Here is a 23435-nt window from a genome sequence, read left to right on the forward strand (position 1 = left end):
CTTGTTCCTCTGGCAAAAGCTTATAAGGACAGGCAGTCTAAATTAAAGAAAGGATCCCACGACTCGGCTGCTGTCACTGCTCTACCAGGTGGACAAGAGAAAGAGAGTAGGTCAGGTTAGATAATCACCTTACAGTCTTGGTGCTTATCTGAACCTTATGTCTATCATATCCTACCTTAATCATTTGTATCAGCAGAACTAGTTTCTAGCCTCATTAGAACAAACTGTCCTAAAACATTTAATATTTATCACATCTAGTCAAGCAACAATTCCTGGGGAAACCGCATTTTTCCATTATATTTCAGCACCAAGTCTAGAAGTGCACTAGCTTGCAAAAATGAGGATGGGGGGAAATCCTAATTAAATTTCTCTATTAAAATAACTTAGTCCTTAGGGAGGAGGGTGTTAAGGTGTGGACAACAGGTTATTATGACTAAAAGGGCAGAGCTGTCACCATTTGTTAGCTTGTAAATGACAAAAATGCAAAAGGTAAATTTTTAATGCAGTAACCCACTGAAAGCAACGCTGCTTTTACAGAGCATTTCCCATGCAGGCTGCCTTCCAATCCATGCAAGCCAGATGAAAGTTTGAGCACTAAAATATTACCAGGTGAAATGAATTTGCACGGTAATTGACCTCCTGCAACATGTCACTAATACAGTGTCCTTTCCCCTGGCTGTGGCCTCTAATAGAAGTTTTGGAAGAATATTAACCTGGCTGTATATTATTTTCTGGTTCATTAAATATAATAGCAATTCTGGCAAAGCTTTTTGTTGATGAGAGAGGTTTGGCCTCCACAAGAAAACGTTGTCACAATAGTAGATGCTGTATCCTTATCTAATTTACTTACAGCCAATACAATTTTGAATAGAGATATTAGATGGCAAAACCACAAAGGACAATTTATAACTTGCAGTCTACAAAACTATCCCAGCCCTCAACCACCCGCTTTGCCTCTATTCCCAAACATTCCTGCAATCCCAGCCACCTTTAATGTGTTCTCTGTTGCATATCAGCCGTTGGCTCCTCTTCCCATGCCATTAGGACAAACTATTTTGTTCTAAAGGTTTAATTCTCCTTTGCCAAGAGGACTCTGAGGGAAGAGAAAGCTTATCATCCTTTTGGTGTTTTCACTCCCATACTTAAGAAAGACCCTATAAAACAAAAGGGTCCAAGTGTCTGTTTTCAGTGTTTCATCCGGTTTTAAAGCATCTGCTGTTGCCCTCAAAGCATCTCTTTCAGGCCGTTTGTCACTGTCCTGGTGTGACTGGCAGTGACAGTTCACCTTTTCTTATCACCCTGCAGATATTTACTCAGTAGTTCAGTTTTTTTCCCCTGGCGTACTAATAAAACACCTGCATTTATACAAGACCTTTTATCCCAAAAGATTTCAACAAGCTCTGCAAGCTATAAATTTACAGCAGTACTGTACAGGTAATGTAGCTTTCAGTTCAATATAAAAGGCAGTATCCAAAATCTGGAAATCCTGATATTTTAACAAGTGACTGCTGAACACAGGATTAAAGCATAGGGTTGTGCGTTTTGGAGGGTTAGTCTCAGATGTAGAGCTAGGTTAAATTCCCTGCTGAACCCACACCCAAAAAACTCACACAGGTTTCCTGTGGGACCTTGGGGAAGGTGGTGGTGCCCAGATCCACAAAGTATCTTGGCACCTGACATGGGACCTCTGTGGAGCCGAAGCGATGAATTTCAGCGGTGTAGGCCTCAAAGCTATGCCTGGCTCCTTAGTAAGGCTGTCAACTCCTGCATTTTTGTGTTTGTGGTGATGATGAAAAATTATCAGTAATACCAATATTGTGCATACCCAGAACTTCAACCATATTGCCTAGACTGAAAAGTTTAATGTTTATTACACACCCTTACCCAGTCAAGACACACATTAAGTGTCCCCACTTACATCCTTGTTAGGTCAACTCCATGAAGCAGGCTTAGGTCAAGCTTAAGGCCGAGTGGCAGCAGTTTAGCTCAGTCTGGATAGAGAGGCAGGAAGGAAACTGCTATGCCATTGAGCAGATCCCATTGAGGTGAAGGGCTGAGGAAGAGGGACCTTGAGTTGCAGAGCAGAAGACATCCACCCTCAGTCCAGACACAGCTTTCATGCCTCACCCATTTAAAAATAAATAAATAAATAAATAAATTTATCTCCTTTGACTAGGACGCTGCATTCTACAGTAGTATTCAAAGTCAGGATTATTTCCAAGCTCAAGAACCTAACATATTTAGGATCAGACTTGGCCTCCATCAAATACAGATCTAAAATAAGCAGTCACTTTTTAAATTTTGGCCTCAGTAGCAAAAGTAAGATTTGGATGACACCAAGTTAGAAAATACAAACCTTTCTATTGGATTTATGTCACAAGCCAAATGCAAATTATTACTGTTCCTCATTTTCAGTTTACCTCTGGCTATTTAATCCATCCTCCACTAATTCTCGTCTGCATTATTGGTCTGGAATTTAGTCTACATGATGAGAATCATTTAGTTGATAGCACTTTAAACTCATCTATAAACAGCTTTTGATGACTAATATGCATTTTTCTGTTCCTGCAATAAATTTGTTTCAAGCAAAAGGAGACTGTTTGGAAACACCTTACATTTCCTGGTAAATCAGCTATTTAATATTTAATTTCAAGCTGTACTGGGAAAGCAAATCTAATTTTTTCTCAGGCTCACATCAGAAGGGAAAAAAAGTACAATAGCCGCAGAAAAATAGACAGAATTTGTATAATTTCAGTATGGATATATGTCTTCTTAAGCCATAAAAAGAATAATTTTATATGGCTTTTTTTTACATTTTTCCATCTTAAAAGACATCCACTTTAGATTCATTTAATTTGAATTCCTACATGGCCTCTGCAAATAAAGAGAATGAATAACCAAATGGAAAATGCTTTTGCTTACTCCCAGCCCTGGAAGTGATTCATTATTTAAAGCATTACTATTAAAAATGAACCATTTCCACAGATAACATGAAACAGGTAATTCTCTTACAGGCATCCTTACAACTACAGAAAACGTGAATATTTGTATACTTGTATGCTTTTGAGAGGAATCCTCAGTAATATACACACAAAGAGACATCACAGATGTCTTCTATCTTACATTTTTTATGCCATTCTCATGCTAAATGGCATTAGACTTTAGCATACCTTTCTTTAATATTCTTCTTTTTGTGCTATACCCAGTCCCAGTTTGCTTCTGCAGTCAAAACCAAAAAAGCCCTCAGCTTCCACAGCTGCTTCTGCTATTCAGTATTATAAAACCGCACTACTGCCACTTAGTGATACTGGATTTTACCTTGCTGCTTGATCCTGCCCAAGGACAGAGTGCATAATTGTCCTGTTCAGCCACGTATGAAGCAATCTGGCCCACAGAGGTTGTACTGAGTATATTTTGTGTTACTGTCAGAGGCTCTGTCATCAATACTTTCTTGGCTGCATGCAGTCGAACCAGGCAAAAACTCTTCAAGGAGCAGCAAACACCACCTGGGGCAGGAGCTTAAGGAAGAGAAGTCCTGTCAAACCAAAATATTCTTTCCTCACCTATCCACAAAGGCAGAAGCTGTGATGAGGGAAGTTTCCTGATGTACAGGGGTTGTGCCAGGAGTGCACATGCAGCTGCAGTAATGGGAGATGGGGTATGATCAGCATCCAAGAGGGGCAATAGATCTAAACCACACCATCCAGCTCATTTGGCTGATCACTTTGAGTTTTTTCATCATTCTTGGGATCTCTGTGTTTTAGTCAGAGTGCGCAGTAGAGAATTGCATTAGTTAAAATAGTTCTTGAAGCAGACAAGAATTTCAAGCAAACTGCAGACTTAGAGCTTGCCATTAATATTTTCAAAAGGTAATGACTCAGCTCAGTCTTATCACAATTCTGTTGCAAATTCAGATTTCCATCTTTGTTTCTGCTGACTTCACGCAAAGATTTTGCTACTAAAATGAGACTGTGTTTTCTGATACAGGCCCTTGCTTCACGCCAGTCAAGCTTTTGTGCCAGTGGAGTTGCAGGATTGTCTGTGCTGTTCTGAGTATATTAGGAATGTATACAGGATATTTAGTACTCAGAAAGTACCAGATCAGTTCAAAATGACCTTATCTGCTAAGTGGGGATCAACCCCAAGATTAATACCATGCATAGTTGTACGTGCTCTGCGCCCCATGAGGGCCTGGTTTTATTGCTTTATGACACTTCCCGACCCCAACCTCTGCATTTGCCAACTAACAGCCAATAATCCTTACAGCCACATTTTTTTTTTCATTTATATATGCAAGACTATCATGCATAAAAGCCTACAGCATTCTGTAGATAATTTTAAAGAAAATCCCCTTTCCTTGGAATTCAGTCAGTATCCTGAGCTCTTTTGGCACTTTATCCGAAGGTTGAGATACAGGGTCGTATTTTTAGCTTTCAGGCCAAGTCAAAGAGTCTTACTCATTCTAAGTGGCTGTTTGTGCTCTTCACCATGAGGTATGAGTGATTCATGGGTTTAGTCCACTTGGGCTCATTTACAGTAATGCTGTACAGAAGCATAGTTTCTTGGTGTAATGAATTTCTCTCTCTTCTCAATAGTCTAATTTGACTGGCATAATTTGACCGACGTAATTGCTGGGCTTTCTATTAAGCAAAATAGAAGTACAGATCATGCATTCTAGTTATTCAGAGGATTCTTGACTCAGATGAGGAGTACTTAATCAAGTTATTATTCAGGTAAATACTACATGTACAAAAGTGACTTTCAGTTTACCAGCTGGAATTGATGTGAAGGGGGATTTTTCAGCTCATTTTCATAGTTGCACTGATGAGTTTGTCAGAGTTCAATCAGGAGAGTTATCCACATTCCTACAACTGTGTTGCTATTCTCTTACACAGTTTTGTCCCATTCTGTTGTGATAAAACATTAAAAGACAGTGCCCTGTTTATCAGCAGGAGTTTTGTCTTTGCTATTCAAGGGGCATTTTCACTAAGCCAAATAACAGGTTTCCCATTTGCAGTCTGCAAGTTGTGTGCTTCCTTACCATTTGGTGGGAAAACTAAGTGTTGACATTATTTCTTTCTGTAACTTTGAAAAATGTGTTTCTTTGTGCACAATAGCTGGTGCCATCACAGTGTACAACATTCTGGGCCCTATCCCAAATGTCTGATACGTTAGCACCAGTCAATAGCCTGCCCTCCCATACTATTTTCTTTCACCTCTTATGAAGGTAACTCAAGGCCATTGCCTCAAGCAATTTTTACAGTGAATAAAACTGACTATAGAGCAGTCAAGGACTACAGAGTATTTACTTAACATCCTCTATATTTCTTGATAACCCCATACTTTCATGTAGCTCCTTATTAAGGCATGAAATCATTTGACATTTTGCCTGGTTAATCAAACAACAGGAGGTAATCTGGGAAAGCATCAGTCTTGATTATCGCCACGCTACACTGGTAGGGTTGTTACAATTACTTTGGAAGTAAAACTTCCTCTGGGGAACTCAGAGTCAGTCAACAGCCAGTCACATCTTTCCGTAACTTAAGCCACACAATTAGTTCCTCGTAAAGGCTCGTATTTCATACTGGCTTCTCCTTCAATTAAATGTATTCATTCAAAGCAGATACTTTATCAGCTATTCAATTATTGGGAAGTAAGTGTGATGCAGATCATATTTCTATTCAAATTAACATGGTTCAATATTTGAAGTATTCTGTGGTCAGATTATAGAGACAGCTGGAGGAGTTTATACCAAAATGCCTACAGATAGCTTTAGTTTTCTGTTAGAGCTTCTTCAATGACACAAATTAAATTTATTTTAGCTACTAATAATATCACACCATATGACACTGTGTTAAATGTTGGGCTTGATCTCCTTTATCTTTAAAAATGCACAAGGATACAGCATATAAAATGCAAGAAAAGGGTAAAGGGGGATGATAGTTCACAAATCAGCAAGGTTTTGTAGTTAAGGCTATCTGGTTAGCTGTTTTACTATGCAGCTTACACATCCCCAGTGCGAAGCACAAAAGTGTCATCTGCTTTTTGACACAACTTAAAGACGTTGGCCTAAGTTATGCAAAGACTGTGTGGGGGTTCGTAGCAAGAGTGAAATGACATATGAAAAACTGTTACTATTAAGTTGCACATTTGCTGTTCTGCACTTTGTATGTCAATAGTGGAGGCTCTGTGCATCTGCCCTCACCTTCACTGCGGAGGTTACCAGAGCAGCTTCTGAGAACCCAGCCAGACAGCCTGGCTCTGCTGTCTGAGCAAAACCATCCTACTTTCATACTGAAAGCGTTGTTAGGCATTGGAATGGGCTGCCCAGGGAAGTGGTTGAGTCACCGTCCCTGGAGGTCTTTAAAAGACATTTAGATGTAGAGCTTAGCGATATGGTTTAGTGGAGGACTTGTTAGTGTTAGGTCAGAGGTTGGACTAGGTGATCTTGGAGGTCTCTTCCAACCTAAATGATTCTGTGATCCTCTCTGGTTCGCTCTGCACCCACTGTAGATGCTCCACTCTGCTTTTCACAAAAAGTTCCTCTAATGCACTAAAGAACACATTTAATAGTCTTTATTTCTCCTTGCCTCATCTCACGCCAAAATTATCTAAGGATTTCTTTTCACTAACAAAATGTTTGCTTATGTTCAGAAGGGCTAAAATAATTCCTCTCTGTTTCTTCTTGGTTGTGTCATTGAATTTAGCCTTGTTTCACAGTGGTGCCTATACAATACCAGTATTACACGTAACCCTGTGAACTCATTTAGGGAACATCTTGTTTAAAGAGCTGAGATGTTTCTTTCATTCTCTGCTACAAGCCACTAAGAATAAATCCTATTAAAAGTAATGCAAATTGCTGTCGTTAAGCAGATAATCCTGTTTGGCCTACATAGAGTTCACATTTTTCTCCAGCAAAACATTACAGATTCTTGGTTTGTTCAGCAAGAAGCACATAGGCTATGCTGCCATTGCTGATAAATAACACACTACCTTCTTTTTATTTCATACCTGCCCTCAAAATATCATTGTTTTGTGCAAAACAACTATAAATCCCATAATCAGCCTAGTAGAGTTTATAGGTGAGAGTTACCTGAAGCAGGGATCACTGGTACCCTGTGTATGTGGTCTTTCACTGAACTGGGCAAATTTGCACGCATTCATTATACCCCACAGTACCCAGCACATACGTTAATTCTAATAATATATTATACTGTGTATTATACAGTCATTCATACTGAGATATTGTCAGTGGGGAAATGACAGCAGATCCTGCGACAAAAGAATTTTAGGTTCCAAAACAATGATTATGTGGAAGATAGCACTGTCTGTCTAAATGAAATCTGAAAGACTGGCATCCCATAATCGCAATTCATAGTCCTAAAAATATCACGCTGTCCTTTCTGAAAGTAATATAACCATCATATTAACTTACTCTGAACACACTAATGGAGGGTTTGACTTGGAAATGGAATAGATCAAACAGAGAAGTGATCTGCACGTACTTCAAACGTTAGTCCGAAAGTCACCATTTTAAGCAGAACATTCGGCTTTATTTGGAAGCAGAAGACTTCAGCCGATGCCCAAAGCACAATATTAAATGAGAAGTTGGAAGATTATTTTAAATCACCTGCATAGTGTTTTGTGTATGGTTCAAGATAGCTTTGTCAATAATGTGTGCAGTGCTAGTCAACAAGATCTGGACGATGGCGCAGAGTGCAGCCTCAGCAATTCTGCTGATGACACAAAACTGAGAGGAGTGGTGCATACACCAGGAAGTTGTGCTGCCACCCAGAGGGACCACAACAGGTTGGAGAAATGGGCTGATAGGAACCTCATGAGGTTCAACAAGGAAAATTGCAAAGTCCTGCACCTGGGGAGGAACAACCACACGCACTGGTACAGGCTGGGGCCAACTGACTGGAAATCAGCTATGTAGAAAGGGACCCGAGGGTCCTGGTGGACACCAAATTTAATACATGCCAACAACGTGCCCTTGCATCAGAGACTAATGGTATCCTGAGCTGCACTGTCAGCAAGCTGTGGGAGGTGATCCTTCCCCTCTACTCAGCACCAGTGAGGCCACACCTGGGGACAGACTGCTCTGGATGGTCCTGCTTCAGCAGGGGCTTGGAGCAGATGATCCCTTCCAACTTCAACAATTCTGTAATTCTGTGAACCAGAACTCTACTGCTATGGTTAGAGATAGTCAAGAGAACAAAGTTTTGATGACTTCTGCAAAGATTCAGTATTTTGCTCAGTGACTGTGATATGTGTCCCCGTTATTTTAAAACAAAAGTATGAGTTTGATCTATTTTAAGACAAAAAAAAAAAAAAAAAAGAACAGCAAGAGAAGCAGTGGCTTTCCTTGAGTGCCATAAGTGCTGTGGATCACAAGAAAAATTGCTGACAGTTTTGCACTTCTTCCTGGCTAGACTGAGATTGTCCCAGAGGCAGTGGGAAGTTCATGCATCCTACCTCTTAGTAAAACTTACACTTTTCATGCCTGTACAGATCTCAACCAAAAGACAAAGTAAAAATTTCTACAGGAGAATAATTTATTTGTAGAACTATAATAAACATTTGAGCATTACAAACACAGATTCATTGGCTTTCCATGCCCTGACGTGTGTTTTCTTAGTGATGTCAGTCATTAGAAATGTCAGTTTTACTGTTTTCCTTATGTTTTGCATGTTTAACAGATGTTGACTTCCTAAAGATCTGGTCTTAAATATTCCTTCCTCCTATGCATGTAACATCCCTCATCACAGTCATTTTTTTCTTCCAGTATGGCTCTCTCCAGACTTGGGATCTCTTCTTATCAATTAGTGCATATTTTTCATTACGCTTTAGGGACAGAAGGAAAAGAAATGTTTTTTCTCCGTCAGTAGTAATCTCTCAATGTTGCAGATTTCACTGTAGCTTGCCAATGCTTCCTACTGATTTCACATATCTGAAGTAGTAACTCATCATTAAATGATCTTTGATATTATTCCATGTCTACACCACTGAAGGAGTAGTTGTTTCCATCAAGAAATATTTCTGCCTGTTTTCCTTTTCAGTTATTTCAGTTATTTAACAGAAAGTACAATGTCCCATCTCCATTCAAGACGGCAGTAATTTCAGCCCCTATCACAAAGTTCTTTTGTCATGTCATGACTTCCAACAAAAGCAACTTAAAACAAATAAACAGTAAGGAATAAGTATCTATAAAAATTAGTAACTCATAACAAATCTATTTCTAGATCTACTATATCAGAATCATAATTTGCATATTTTCTGCCAACTGCCATTTGCAAATCCCTAGGATGGTTTTCATCCAACTGTGATCATAACAAACCTTTCCATCTGTGTATTTTTCTAAGAGAAATCTTCATCACAATTGTTCCCTAGAGGCCTTTTGGGCTTCAAAATTCTGATATGGTTCCATCATTCCCATAGGAAAAGTGACACAAAATTTAAGGGAATGTTATAATTGATCCTTAGGATTGCTCAGCCATGATAAAGAACAGATCATTTGCTTTGAAAATTACTTTAAAATTTATATTAACAATATTATTTCATTAAGTCATTCTACATTCTAAAATATCTTTTCTAACACACAATATATGTAGAATATTTGTCACTTTGAATCTACAAATTCCACAAGACTCTTTTAAATAAGGCTTACTATATATTCTGAAAAATAATAAGTTCACATTTCTATAGAATGTCGATGATATGTTCTGGGAGCTCCAAAAGTTCTCTGCAAAGAGTAGCAAATTAAACAGATCTGTATTCTTGAAAATATGTTAGCTCCGTTTATGTGTGGGTAAAATGAGTCCATAACAAATTCTGCCATTTACTAAGATACATCCTACTCCTGGCAATAGTAGTCTTTGCTACTGGTGTTGGCTACAGACATGCTCTGTAGTTGATTTATTGCAAGGTGCCAGAGAAAACAGTTGCTAGTATGAGAAAAAAATAAATATATATATATATGTATATACTTAATTTCAATTCTGTTTTAACTTTAAAATTATCATTCAATTTTTAAAGATGGAATGGGAACCACTATAATTAATGACAACAAAAGTTTATATGTTTAATTTCTTAGGTAAACAAAGAAACAGTAAAGAAAAGATCTTATAGTCTCTTTTGAAGCAAAAGTTTCAGATAAATGAAATTCAGGGAATTACTTCAACGCACAACTGAACCCACCCTTGTTTACAGAACTGATTTGCAAAAGTGAGTCTTTGAGTTTGCTGATTCAGGACACAATTCTCCTCTTCCAGAAACATGTAAGTAAAGTGGCAGGTGGGACTAGGGGAATGAGAAACTTTCCAAGAAACAGGACTAATTATGAAAGGAGTAAGGACTATCTGAAAAATGCACCACAGCTTCTTTTAATAAGTCATCATTTTAAGTAGGTCGTCTAATAAAAATGTCCATTTCCCCACTTATAGACTGAAATAAACATATCAAAAGTAAAACACTGGAGCAAGTTTTAAACTTCAAGAGTATACTGACTAAAAAGACCTGCAGAATCAAAGCCCAATATAGGTAGGAAATTATTTTGCAGTACCAGGACTTCGCTGTAAGAATGCAAGGACAAGCCATCTGCTCTGATCCAGGCAGGAATATTAATCTACATGAGAGATCTGATTTAATACTTTTATTTATTATTTTCTATGAAGTTAGCCAAGCAAATGTCTTCATATCAGGTTTACCTTGCAAATCCTGTAAGACCTATTTCTCATGTGAGGCGTCTTGTCAATAATGGAGCAGTAAGTACTGTGCCCTGTATCTGAGAGGTAAAGGAGGCACTATACCAAGTAACATCAGCAGGCTCCAGTATCAGAGGAGAAGGACATCAAGACATAAAAAAGAAAAGACAAATAAATCTATCAGGCACCATGACACACGAACAGCATCCAGCCACATCTACAAGGGAACTCCTAGGGCCACAAACACACTCCTATTATTATGGGAGATGTTATTATCTTTATCATGTGCTGGAGGCACATCTATCTAGCCATGTGTTGTTGATGAAGGGGCTGTGGAGAGACGGAAAGAAGGAGGCAGGGAACACGTCACAGGCTGACAAACCAGTGAATTCAACCAGCATCCCACTCCCTGCTCCTGCCTGCAGACACTTGGAAAAGAGGCTGCAGGAGGAGGTTGTGGGGTAGGAAAACACTTTAAGCAGGCTGGATCCATATAATAGGTCATACTTTGGAGGAAATCTAGCTAAACTATCAAAGAGTTTTAAAGGAAACCACTCACAAGCATACACGTGTTGCTGACAAGACATACTTCTTTATATCAAAGCTCATCAGGGAGAATATAGAAGCACCTACTCATTCTGATAAATACTAGACAACTTTAAAATCCAAAACAGCACTAAAATAAATTAATAAATTACAGGGAAACTAGTATCACAGTCTAGAAGGAATTCTTAGTAACACTGGTAATAAGGAAGTCGAGATAGACAGCATTACCTCCACAGTGGGAATGGAAAGCTGAGTTCTCAGCTCTGGCACTGATCTTCCAACTGATTGTGAAGCAGTCACTTCACAACCTCGTGTTTCTATTTCCTTAGCTCCAAAATTCTGATAAAAATCATTGCCTTATTTGTTAAATACTTTTGAGATCCGATGTTATTGATAAAAATCAAGGCAAGTGTTTAAGAAGAGGAGAGGTAAGCAGTGGTATATAATCTGTTGCTAATATCTTTGCTGGAGAATTAGAGTATGGAAAATGTTCTACTACTCCTTTAAAAAGATACTCAAACTGAACCCAAGAGTTATGGATCAATAAGATTGAATCCAATTCAAGGTCACTCTAAATGCAAGAAATAATTAAAAATAAAAACAAACAAAAAATCACACACACCAAAAAAAACCAAAACACTTTTAAATCTAATAGAGTTATTTTAAGGAGCAGTTGATAGTTGTTTATCTACTAGCATTACTGTAAGTTTGGACTATTGACTCTGGGAGAAAGACTCATTTTTTGGAAGTTCAAGGCTCTTTCATCAGAATACTCTGGAACAAAAAGCCACAGTGATGAATTTTAGACTAACTGGAACCATATAAGAGGAACACCTAGGTGTCCTGGTAAAACACCTGTTTATTTTGGAGAACTGAAAGAGGAAGGAAAAAAAAAAAAGAAAGCTTAGGCATAGAAAGGCATAGAAAATAATAACCATATTTGTACATCTCTAGTCCACATCCTGAGCTAACCTTCACAAAATAAAAGGTGAAGATTAAGAGGATCAGCAACAGTGATTTCTGGGAGAGAGGGGGGAGACTGGAATCCTGCCCATAAGGTTATAACGAGAAGGGGTCTGGAACAAACTTTGCCTTTTATTTTGTACACAAAAACACCTTGTGTGCTGCTGAAACATAGTCCTTCACTTCAGAAGGCCTGTAGGGCACAGTCATGAAATACAGTACTGAAAATGCTACAGTGTCATCGCAGGCATTGATGTCACAGTTTCCACTTGAACACTGTTGTAGAGCTCATGAGTAAAGCAGTTTAATTTCCAATAATTTTTGTGATCAGTTTATGGTAAGATCTACCTTTTAGCACTCAAACTTTCAGATTACCATAATAAATATAAATTTCTTTCAAGAGTTCTTTTATTAAATAATTTAGATTTGTAGGCTTACAAGCAGTGCTATGTTGATGAAATTTGGTAAGATGCAGATTTCAGCCCTGGAGCAAATGTTTTAGAAGACTTTGAAAATACATTTCTGGGAACTGTGATTTGATTTAAAAGATATTTTTCAGAGAGTGGGATGGGGGAGTGTGTTACATGAGATGAATAATATGAAAAAAGAAATCCTATCACTGCAGCAAAATGCAGTGGATTTCAGAGGAAGGTGATGCCCTATAACATATTCTGTAGGAATGCTGTAATTAGATGAAGCTTTTTCTGATATCTAACATACTGCAGCAAGAAAAAAAAAGCATAAATTTGGAGTTTATTGAGCATTTATACATGGTATTGTGCACTGTGATACAAGCAAGGAAAATTAGATTTGTGTTTCTATATTAGTAGATCAAAAATTCATAGAGCTCCTATGATCGTGGAACCATTGTGATTACCAGCTCCCAATAAATGCTTAAAATTTATTTGATGGACGGACTTGTTTCCTTGATAGAAACAATGTCAGAATAAGTTATATATAATATATATTATATGTATACATTATATGATATATATTATATATCATATATAATTATCCATGTTTGCTTATTTAATATTTCTGCTCATTAAAAAAAAATAAAAGAGTCCCAAATAGCAAAAAAAATAAAAAAAATCTGTGTAAAACAACAAAAAATGTTTTGTTGGAGGACTCCTACTTAGACAACATATTGGCAATGAAAAATACTGTCCTTGTGCAAGCATTTGCAAAGCAGTTTTAAGGACAACTTTAATATTACATTAAATAAAATAAAGCAGCATGAAAACTCTTTGCTATAGTATTTTTTAATAGCAGAATTTACTATAATTTTTAGACAGTCAGGTTTCCTGAATTCCAAAAAGGACATGAATTTTTTCAACCTAGCCTTTGTGAGGCTCAGGACTGCCACAAAGCACAAACCATTAAGATAGCAGTTCTCAACAAGCGACAGAAATAACAGTTCACTTTCTCACAACAAAAGATGCTGAAGTACTAGCAGCATTTTCTAAGCTCTTTTAAAATACCTTAAAAATAAATCTATATATTTATTTACCTACAGTATACTATAAAAATCATGGGCATCTTCCCTTATATTTTTAGAAATAGTAGCATTTCAGGATGCCATGACTAAGACACACTGATGCTGTCAGAAGTTATTATTTGAGTGGCTTAAAGATGTCAAAAACTATCTCCTAACTGATGGGAAAGGAATTCAATAAGAGACAATTTCAAGACAAAAAAAAATGACCACCTTGGCCTTAAATAAGAAAATGTTGTTAAATTGGAAAACCTCAATTAAATTAGAAGCTTATGGCTTAGTGATGAGCTGGGCTACAAACAGATGCCTTTTTTAAGGAGAGAGCTTTTAGTAATACTCATTTACCGTATAAGAAAATGACACAAGGCAGAACTTTGTTAAGGTTTATTTTACATAATGGCAATTTACCCATGGGAGCAGTGCTTATATGCAAATTGTATCCCCAAGTGAGAGCTGCTCTCCTTGGCGGGCCATCGATTCTTCCAATGATGGCAGGCAGCAGCTGTGTCACTGTCCTCAGAGGGACAAAAGATATATATTATCCAGGTTTTTTAGCAGCTTGGCCACTAACTCAGAACATCTCCCAGCCCAGGGACCTCCATCCCTCCTAAAATGGCGTGTCACCATTAGAGGTGAAGATTGGAAATGTAGACAATGGTCTCAGGATCCAAGATTTATAAATCTCATCACTGCATCTGTCCACAGATCCGGATGTCAGACTTTTATCTTCCTTTCTGTTCCTCTAGACCACTTCAGTTTCATATTATTGTTTAGCCTATCAGTCTTATTTGAGAAAAATAATAGAAGTTAATCTCTTAGTTTCCAAAAACTCACCTTAGTCTCACAAACAACTAGTATCTTACACTTCTCTCATTGAAACTACCACTTGTATTGAAAGGATGTTAGTATTAAATTATAATGATGCTCCTAGGGAGGTACATGCATTTATTTGGGCACCCAAAATTTTCAACATGATTAATGTGATTGCAACCAATGACAAGGTAATTTAAAATGATTACTAAAAATATCACTCTCACACACGTTATTTTTAGAGTATCTCCAGCAGTAACAAAACAGCAAAGAGCTGGGCACAACTTTCACAAACAGTGTAAGATGTGAAATCGAAGAAGAATAAATTAAGTTACTGGCATCTGTCTGTCTAGAAATAGAATCATCTTTAAGAGTGCTCTCTAGAGAGAAGGAAAACACACACTTGTGAAAATGAGTCAATATTTTCAAAAAAGCCACGGATTCTGAGAATGTCATATTCTTGTTACCCAGCTTGGACACGTGAATGCTGGGTTTTTCCCTGAGCCCTTCTCCATAGGCAGTTAGTTTCAAGTCCTTTGTCAACACATTTTCTCTCACATTTAAATTGGCTTCATTTATTTGTAGGTCCCAGGTTCTGGACCCCATCCATTTCCCTCCCTACTTAGTATCTGCCCAACACTGAAAGAAAAAGAAAAAAAAAAAGTGTTGGTTTTAACCCTCAATGTCTCTTAAATGTTGAGTGTAGGGGAACAACCTTTATTTTACATGATAAAACTCCTATTAAATGATGGTTAGCGAGACCTGTAAAATAGCCTAAGTTGTTAAAGTCAAGCTACTTGGAGATCAGAGAAAAAAAATACATATATCAGCTTCAATGAAGCCATACACTCAGCAAATCTTGATTCTATGACTTTTCTTAATTTTCATTAAAATTCTCAGATGAATTATTCCTGGACTAAGGAGGATACATCTCGAAAAGTCTCAGGAAAATCCAATTCTCTTTTCTCCTTTTCCAAGGGAAGTAATATTTCCATAGAGAAGCACATTATCAAGATGTTAAGGCCAGCAATTTACTTAATTCCACAAGATGTGATAGTATAAAGATAAAATATATCATGGCCAAAAGGTAAAGGCCACGTTTCATGAAGTTTTCAAAGAACATATTTCTTTTTAACTAAGTTCTTAAGTTCTCTGTGTATGCATTACTGCTTCTATTAACAATATTCATTTATTTGTGTAGGCAATGAGCTTTACAGCTGTCTACTTGTTTTATTTGCTTGGTAGAATTTTGTCATGAAAATTACAGTTACATTCTGGCAGCAGCACATTCCAGCAGCTTGGCGCACTTCTTCCCTCACACACTTCTTGCAGGTTCCTGCTCAGGAAAGCACAAGTGTGGTAAACCCTATCGGACTCAGTAGGCTTCAAAAACAAGCTTAAATTAAAGCACGTGTACAAGTGTTGACCTAAAAAGAGATGGATTTATGCACCTTTTAAATTTTAAAGAATGTAGGGGCCACTGATATTTACATCTATTGCATTATTTTGTCTTACACCCTCGTATTGCTACCTGCTGCAGAAATTCCTGTGTAGTGGCACAGGAATTGTGCCATTTGTGGCTGGTGGGAGTCTGCAAAAGCCTGAAGATAAGTTGGTAAGCTCAAGTTCATTAAAAAATTCTGAGTAAAGCCTCAATCTTGCTAAAGAGTAGGTGAATTTTACTGTTTGTCTTTATATGTTATTATTATGTCTTTATATCACTCTAAATGCAAGTCAGTCATGACTAAGGACAGCATCTGGATGCTGTTCTGCAGCAGACATTAATGAAACCATGTTATTTCATCAAGATTGTCCCATTTTCAGTGTCTGATTGAAGCTGTTTTTTGTCATTGATAGGGGCTGTCAAGTCCTGTAGAACTGTATAATTAGAAATCCAGAGAACCATTGAAAATCAATATGGTCCAACTGAAGTGATTCTACAAACGTTCAGAATGTAATGGACTGCAATAAATCATTCAAAATTCCGTACATTTGGTTAAAAAAAAAAAGTCTGTAAATATGCTTAGTATTAACTTCTGTAGAACTTTACCTTTAGGTGCAGAGTTTGTCATATCTTTGGAATGATTTAACTGATATCTATTAATATCAATAGGATATTGAGAAAAGCAGGATAACCCATTATTTTGATTCATCAGAACAGGCAGTGTCTGTGTATCTCCTATCTACATGACGCTACATAACTGTTAGCCTGTTTTCAAGACAGAATCACATCTAGGAAACTTATTCTAACAACTTTCTCCATCTTCAGGTAAGTACCTTTTAGTTTAGTCAAATTTGTTTAACCAAATCATGTTGTATATTGTGGTTTGACTAGTCTTGGAATTTGTTTTCTCTTATAATTTATGATTACATATTACAGCATAATTATCTCAAAGCCATGAACAGGTCAGGACTGCAAATTCATTCACAAATTAATTAATTCCCATACTGAAAACAGTTAAAACTTGCTACATATTTGTCATTTGTATTAAGCTAACAGGCATACAAATAGATTCAAAAATCATGTAAAGTCATTAAAATGATGTGAATGACTGAAGACTATGTCTCACAGTGGCCTTAGACCACCATTTTACTACACAGAGATGTCATCTTTAAGACTCATTTGTGTTCTATAGTTTTCCCACCTCAAATGTCTGCCTGACTTTCAAACTAGGATGGATGGATGGATGGATGGATGGATGGATGGATGGACGGACAGACGGACAGATGGATAGACAGATAGATAGACCTATTTCTAAAAATCCTTTTTCCAAACAAGTCAACATGGCATCACATAAAATATCTGGCAACAGCTATAAAGTTAAGTGTTGGTCCTTAAAAAACTCTAATCCTTTCTGGAAGGTGGTCTGCCAAAACTGGTCTCTTTCAATGACATGGAGAGAGCATTGCTGTACATTTGCATCATCAAGAGCTCTCAAAAAAATAGTGAACTGAACAACTATCCTTACCAACAGACAGTGTAGAGAGGAAGAAGGCTGACTCGTGCACCTTTATCCATTCAGCTGTTAATAACAAGTAAAACAGACAGTTATTACAGATTTGCCCAAGGAAATACAATACACTTAAAATGAATTTTCTCTCTTCTCAAAATTTAAGGAATAATTTTTTCTCTGACTGATAAGTAACAAGCATGCTCATATTAAATATTATTCCAAAAATAATGCTTGAATGGGATCTTCAGTCACTAGTTCTCAGTTCTAATCCAAAGCAATCTATTTGTTATAAACTGCATCATAATAAATTCAGTTTTACAGCCCATTCTCAGGCCTCGGTATGATAAATCCTCATTGATTTCTTTTTGAGTAATCAAGTTTTAGACATAAGTTTTAGCATTTTTTAAACTCACTGGCATCACTTCTCTAATATAAGGGAAAATAAAGTGTGAAATGGGTTGTCAAATTCAGCTAAAGACCTACTAACCCTGGGAGTGTTAGATGTGTTAAAGTCTTTCAACCATTTTATACCCTTCAAAAAACAAAAAAACAAAAAAACCTGTAACTTCAGACTTCATATTTTATGGTCACTAATATGAGTAAATGAAAAACCTTCCAATATAATATCTGTGTCTGCTACACTTCCATTCTCATCTATAACTTTAGAGACCAGAGAAGAATTAAAATTTTCTGAGTGAAATTTGGGGCCCATTGAGTCAATGGCAATCAATTTGTTATTCGTTCACTAAAATCAAGAACTCTACTTTCATTTTTTGCAGATTCAGTGACTGCTTTCATACTGTTATCCAGTAGTACTGGCAAATTCATTTTATGTCCACACAAGTGTATTAAAAATGTGAGTTTTCTTAAAAAAAATTTGGACCAAGCTTCTGCAATACAGCTGTGTTGTTTTGTCAGTATTTGTTTATGTTTTTACATAATCATGTATTCAGATGTCTTATGTAGTCTATCACTATTGACAGAGTATTTCCAAATTTTGGAAAAATTGTATACTTTCCCCCTTCCATAGCAAATACTGGAGATTTCCATTAAAAAAAAAAACACCTATGTTTGTTGTATCAGATATTTAAAGAAACATTTTATTTTATTTTTAGTTACTGTACTTTAATGGCCTAACTACTGACATCGCAGTATGTTTTACAGCTCTGAGTTAGGAAATAGCATCGTTTGTATTTCCCAGACGCAAAAACTTCCCATTCTAGCATCCCATATTTTTAGGCCATTCATTTTCATTTAATGACTACTAGACAGAGCTGAACAACTCATGGTTAGAAAAGAAATCTAGAAAGATATTCAGCTCTGTTTCAAATGTAATAAAAATGATGAACTGAAGCAGAAACAATGAACTGTCATACAAGAAGATTATGGTGGAGCTGAAAATTGAACTTGGTTCTCCTGGGTCTCAAGCTAGCTGCACTAACACCTTATCCTTTATTCCACTCTACCCAAGGCATCCTCCAATAAAATAAGGGAGAAATCTCTCTGAGGGTTTAAAAAGTGTTAGAGCTGATGAAATGTTCATAACTAACTTATCACCTTGGCAAGTTTAAAATTTTGCAACAAAAAAAATATTTAAGCTGAATACCTGCCAAACCTTACCAAAATATAAGTGGTCAAATGAAGGCACTGGTCAACTGCTTTTGCCAGGGATTGTTTACTAAATAAAACCCCAGAGGCAATCAGAGGTGTAGCTTCCTCGTTATTATGAAAGCTGGGTCATTTGGGTTGTTTTTACTCAGAGGTCTGTTTTTTTTTTCTTTGACATCCAGCTTTGCAAATATCATCTTGTGTCTCTCCCCTTTCTCAGAATGAGGTTGGAGGGTAGGCTTGCTCCCAGTGCTAAACGAAGATGTTGTTCTGATACAGAACAAACTGTCCCATTCCCAGAAGAAATCTTCTGCAGGTGAAAGTAATTCCAAACATCCCCCTACTTTCAAAGTAAAGAAAATGCAGGAGCATCGTGCGCAGAGTCAGTGACCTGCATCAGATTGCCACAACTACTGCATGCCTTTGCTTGGTGACCCTGAAAGAGCACAGCACTTGGTGGGTATCTGGGAGGATGCAAGAGGCTTCCACATGGTTTACCTTTGTCTTCGTAGATCAAACAGCAAACTCATTTGGCTTGCCTGGAAACACAATTGGGCTAAAATGCAAAATTTTCTCAGAAAATTAAAGGGACTAAATGGATTAGAATGAAAGCTATTTCAGTCTTAACCTTTAAATTCCATTAATGTGGTGTCTCCATAACATTTCTTTGTTTTATCTCCCTAAGGCAAACGTCTTTTGTGCATCCAGCTGAGGAATGTGGCCAGGCATTGGGAAACTCCACAAGAGGAAAAGAGGATTCTTTTCCATCAAACGCCTGTTCATTTTAAGTGCCTCCACACTCCCTTCTTCCACAGGAGCAGGATATTTGGCAGTTCACAATGGTGCATAGGGTTCCCCTGTCCTGTTTTCTGTCCCATGTGGTGGAGGCTATGACTGTTTGATTTGTGTGTTATTAGTGTTTTGGGTTTATTGTTTGTTTGTTTGTTTACAGTGAACGGTACTGTACAGTGTATGTTTTATCTAAAATAATACAGTGGCTACGTGGCAGAGGATAAAGCACCAGAAGGTGAGGAAGAATCAGAGAAAGGGAAGAAAGAAGAAGAAGAAAAAAAAAAACAAACACAACAACACTGTGCTTTCCTCAAATGCAGCTGTGCTTGTTCAGCTGAAGGAGATGCTTGAAAGGAGCGGGCCACAGGAATGGTGTCAACCTCAAGAGTTGTGGAAAGCAAGAAGCTTTCCAGGGAACTCTGAGGAGCCCCCACAAAGGGAGCCACTGAAAGCTGCTGGATTGGAAAACAAGAAGCTGCTTCTTCTGGAAGAAAAGACTTGTCCCACAAGGATGCTGGAAGATTTGTTTTCAAACCTTTGTATTTAATCTGCCTCCTTCATTTACCATTTTATGGCAGAAGGCTGGGAGCCTTCTGATATGTTGGTGTTCTCACCTCAAAGAAGATATTGACCAGTTCTGCTCCAAGCCTCTGTTAATTGGGGTTCTGTCATAGTCTTTTTCCTCATATGGAAAACAAGCTATTTCTGGATTTCCAGCAGTTCTTATATGGCTATAATTATTGAAATGATTTTATTATTTGCACTTAGAGGTGCGCCACAAAATTCAGAGTTCATCTTCTTTTGCATTTTTGTTTGTTTGTTTGAACAAATAAAGATTTACAGATCCCTACTGTACACCACAGAGGGATTCCAGGTCTTTGGCACTTGTATTTGTTTGTTGTTTATTTTTATCTCACTGTGTAAGTCTTGGGACAAAGCTTCTTTTACAGGTAAAGACGAATGGCTGAATTTCTGCTGCATTGGGACCAAATCACTTTAGCTTCATTTTGTGAACAAATGCAGTTTCACGGCTCATTGCTCAGATAGTGCAGCCTGTCACAACAGAGAGGACATGAAATAAGAAAACAAAGGGAAGAAATGTAGCCATGAGTAGCCTTGGTTGTACCTAACTAGAAGAAGGTTTACTTTCTGAGTAGGGATGGCAATTTCCCCATCATAATGCTCTCAAGGTGTGCATAGGGAAAATGTTACCAGTTCAGTTGGCAAATAGACCCAGAGACGGTTTTCTTCCTTAAGGCATCATGTATAGGTTGAGGTTCATAAAACTTTGTCCTTTAATATCTTTGCAAATAAACAGATGCAAGGCAAATTAAAACAGCTGAGTCTGGATCTAGACTCACTTCAGCAGGCTGTGGCTTTCCACAAGGGAGTTATACATCAGCTGAATAAAGCAATTTATAAAGAGTTGAGGTGATCTGCATTTATCTACATTCAGGGAATAACTGTATAAAATGAGCCTGATTCTTCTCGCATTTACCCAGTTTTCAAAAGGATTCCAGTGGGATTTCACCTCAGAGCACCCTGAATGAGAATCAAAACCCATGATTTCACACAGCAGTGATGAATCCAAATAAACTGCTCTGCTTTCCACACTGCTGAAAACAGGCGTGCTTTTCAGGGCATCCTACGCAGCTGCTTTATATTCATTATACATCCACATACCAGTCGGAGTAAGGGAGGTATTGCAACGGAGGGAGGGGAGGAGAAGGACAGATGGGTCTGTTCTTCTCTTAGGTCCTTCTCTTAGGAGGTGGGGTCAAGAGGAGCTTCTCTCAGGGGTGACAGCAGCATTTCAGTGGGGGAGGAAGCCCCAGTCTTGGGGCCTGGGGAAGGTCACCATCTCTCCACTGGATGTTGCACATCCCAACAGACCTGCCAGAATCGGGGTCGGTTCCTCTGGATGCTCAGAGCAACACCCATAGGAAAGACCAGCAATGAAGCCCTTAAGAGCTTTGTGGAGACTTTTTTTTTTTTTTTTTTCAGGTAGCCTTTTGGGTAGAAATACTTTTGAAATATTGCAGAGGCTTTTCTCTCATAAAAATGTTTGATATACTGGTGTTCAACTCGTTGCCTGTGGAAATCGCTCCTTCATATCCAAGAACTGTTTGTGAGTGGATCTGTGACTGTGCTCCTGTTTCCTCACATGAGCATTCGTATCTTCTCATCTGTTAACGTCTTGGTTAATTTTCCAAGATTAGAATCAAGGCCCTAGAAATCACAAATATTACTTTAAGAAGGGGAGAGAATTAAGAAGACAGTCACATCAGACAGTATCTACACTCCCCATTTTTCTGAGATTTGGTGTTTTACTGAAGGATACTTTCCTGAGGATGAGACTTGCCATTGGATAAGTCATTGCCATCTTCAAATGGTATGAAAGCAAAACAGCACCATTCTTCTCAGTCTCTTCTGAGTATCTCTTTACTTTGTTTCCAAATGAGTCCCTTGTAAAAATGTCACATTGCTGTGCTGCTCAAAAGCTGCTTAATATTCTTTCTATTCTTAAAAGAGCTCTGTATTCCCTGACATCAGAGGTTTCTTTAATCAGCTCTGAAGATGTCCCATCTTCCGCATTGTTTTCCTTGCTAAATTAGAAGGAAATGCACAAAAAAATTAATCCATATATTTCTCATTTGACTTGGGGAAATAACTAGCTTTGGGAACAACATTTTAATTGCTGAGTTTCTTCTGTTGCCTAAAATATTACTAAAGATAAAGGATTTGGCCTAGTCATGTTTTTAAGAACTATTTACAAATCTAAGCATTTTACAGAATCTGATTCAATGTCTCCAAGCTAACGTGGCAGCAAGCACATCATTATGAATTTCTTGTTCGTTATATGCATTAGTTTTCATGCTTGAACTGTTTGTAGCAGTATTCCTCAAGCAAGTAAAATACAACCTGTAAGAAAAGAGAATGTTCATTTCTGCAGAAAAACTAATATTTCAAAATATTTATCTCCAAACTGGGATAAGAATGTGAAATTGGAATTGTATTTATGCTGAAGTACGATGATTTTTTGAATATTTGAACACTTAATATTTTATATAAGGATTTTTTAAAGTATATACGAAACAATATCACATTCAATCTGATAGTTCTAAACTGAAGTTTAGAAGAACTGATAGTTCAGTTCTAAACTGAAGTTGAGTGAATCAAAATCTTTGTTGAACTAAGAACTTTATCTCATTAAAAATGAGACATTTTTTCTTTTCTAGTAATTAAATGTAATCAATTCAAATAATTATCTGTTAAAAATGGAGAAACTTGTTTTACTAACACTTAAAAGTGAATAAAACTGTAGCCAGAAATTTAGCCAATAATCTTTCTGAACAATTTTAAAGTAAAATAGTCATTGAAATACCCACTCTACCAGGCAGTTCAGCATATATTTAAAACTTGTAAATTGAAAAAGGACACAATTTTGCATGTGGCCAATTTAAAACTGTGTGACTGCACCTCTCTTCTTCCAAAGGGACATGTAAAGGTACTAATTGTATTTACCATTGTTTTATGGTAAATGTAAGCATTGTTGGATAT

General features: G+C 37.3%; 1 protein-coding gene across 5 annotated transcripts in view; it reads left to right on the forward strand.

The window, feature by feature from the left end:
• GPR85 (G protein-coupled receptor 85) overlaps window positions 1-20071 on the forward strand; it is a 49646-nt gene extending 29575 nt beyond the window's left edge. For 2 of the 5 annotated variants that reach the window (XR_014578667.1, XR_014578670.1), the window contains 2 exons: window positions 16677-16789; window positions 17157-20071. The gene's annotated coding sequence lies outside the window, so the exon portion shown is untranslated. Of the gene's footprint in view, window positions 1-10096; window positions 10281-16676; window positions 16790-17156 lie in introns of all 5 variants that reach the window. The other 3 variants (XR_014578668.1, XR_014578669.1, XR_014578671.1) reach the window with 3 other exon arrangements.
• The last annotated feature ends 3364 nt before the right edge of the window (window positions 20072-23435 follow it).

Source organism: Anser anser (assembly GCF_964211835.1).
Source record: "Anser anser genome assembly, chromosome: 1".
Taxonomy (NCBI): Eukaryota; Metazoa; Chordata; class Aves; order Anseriformes; family Anatidae; genus Anser; species Anser anser.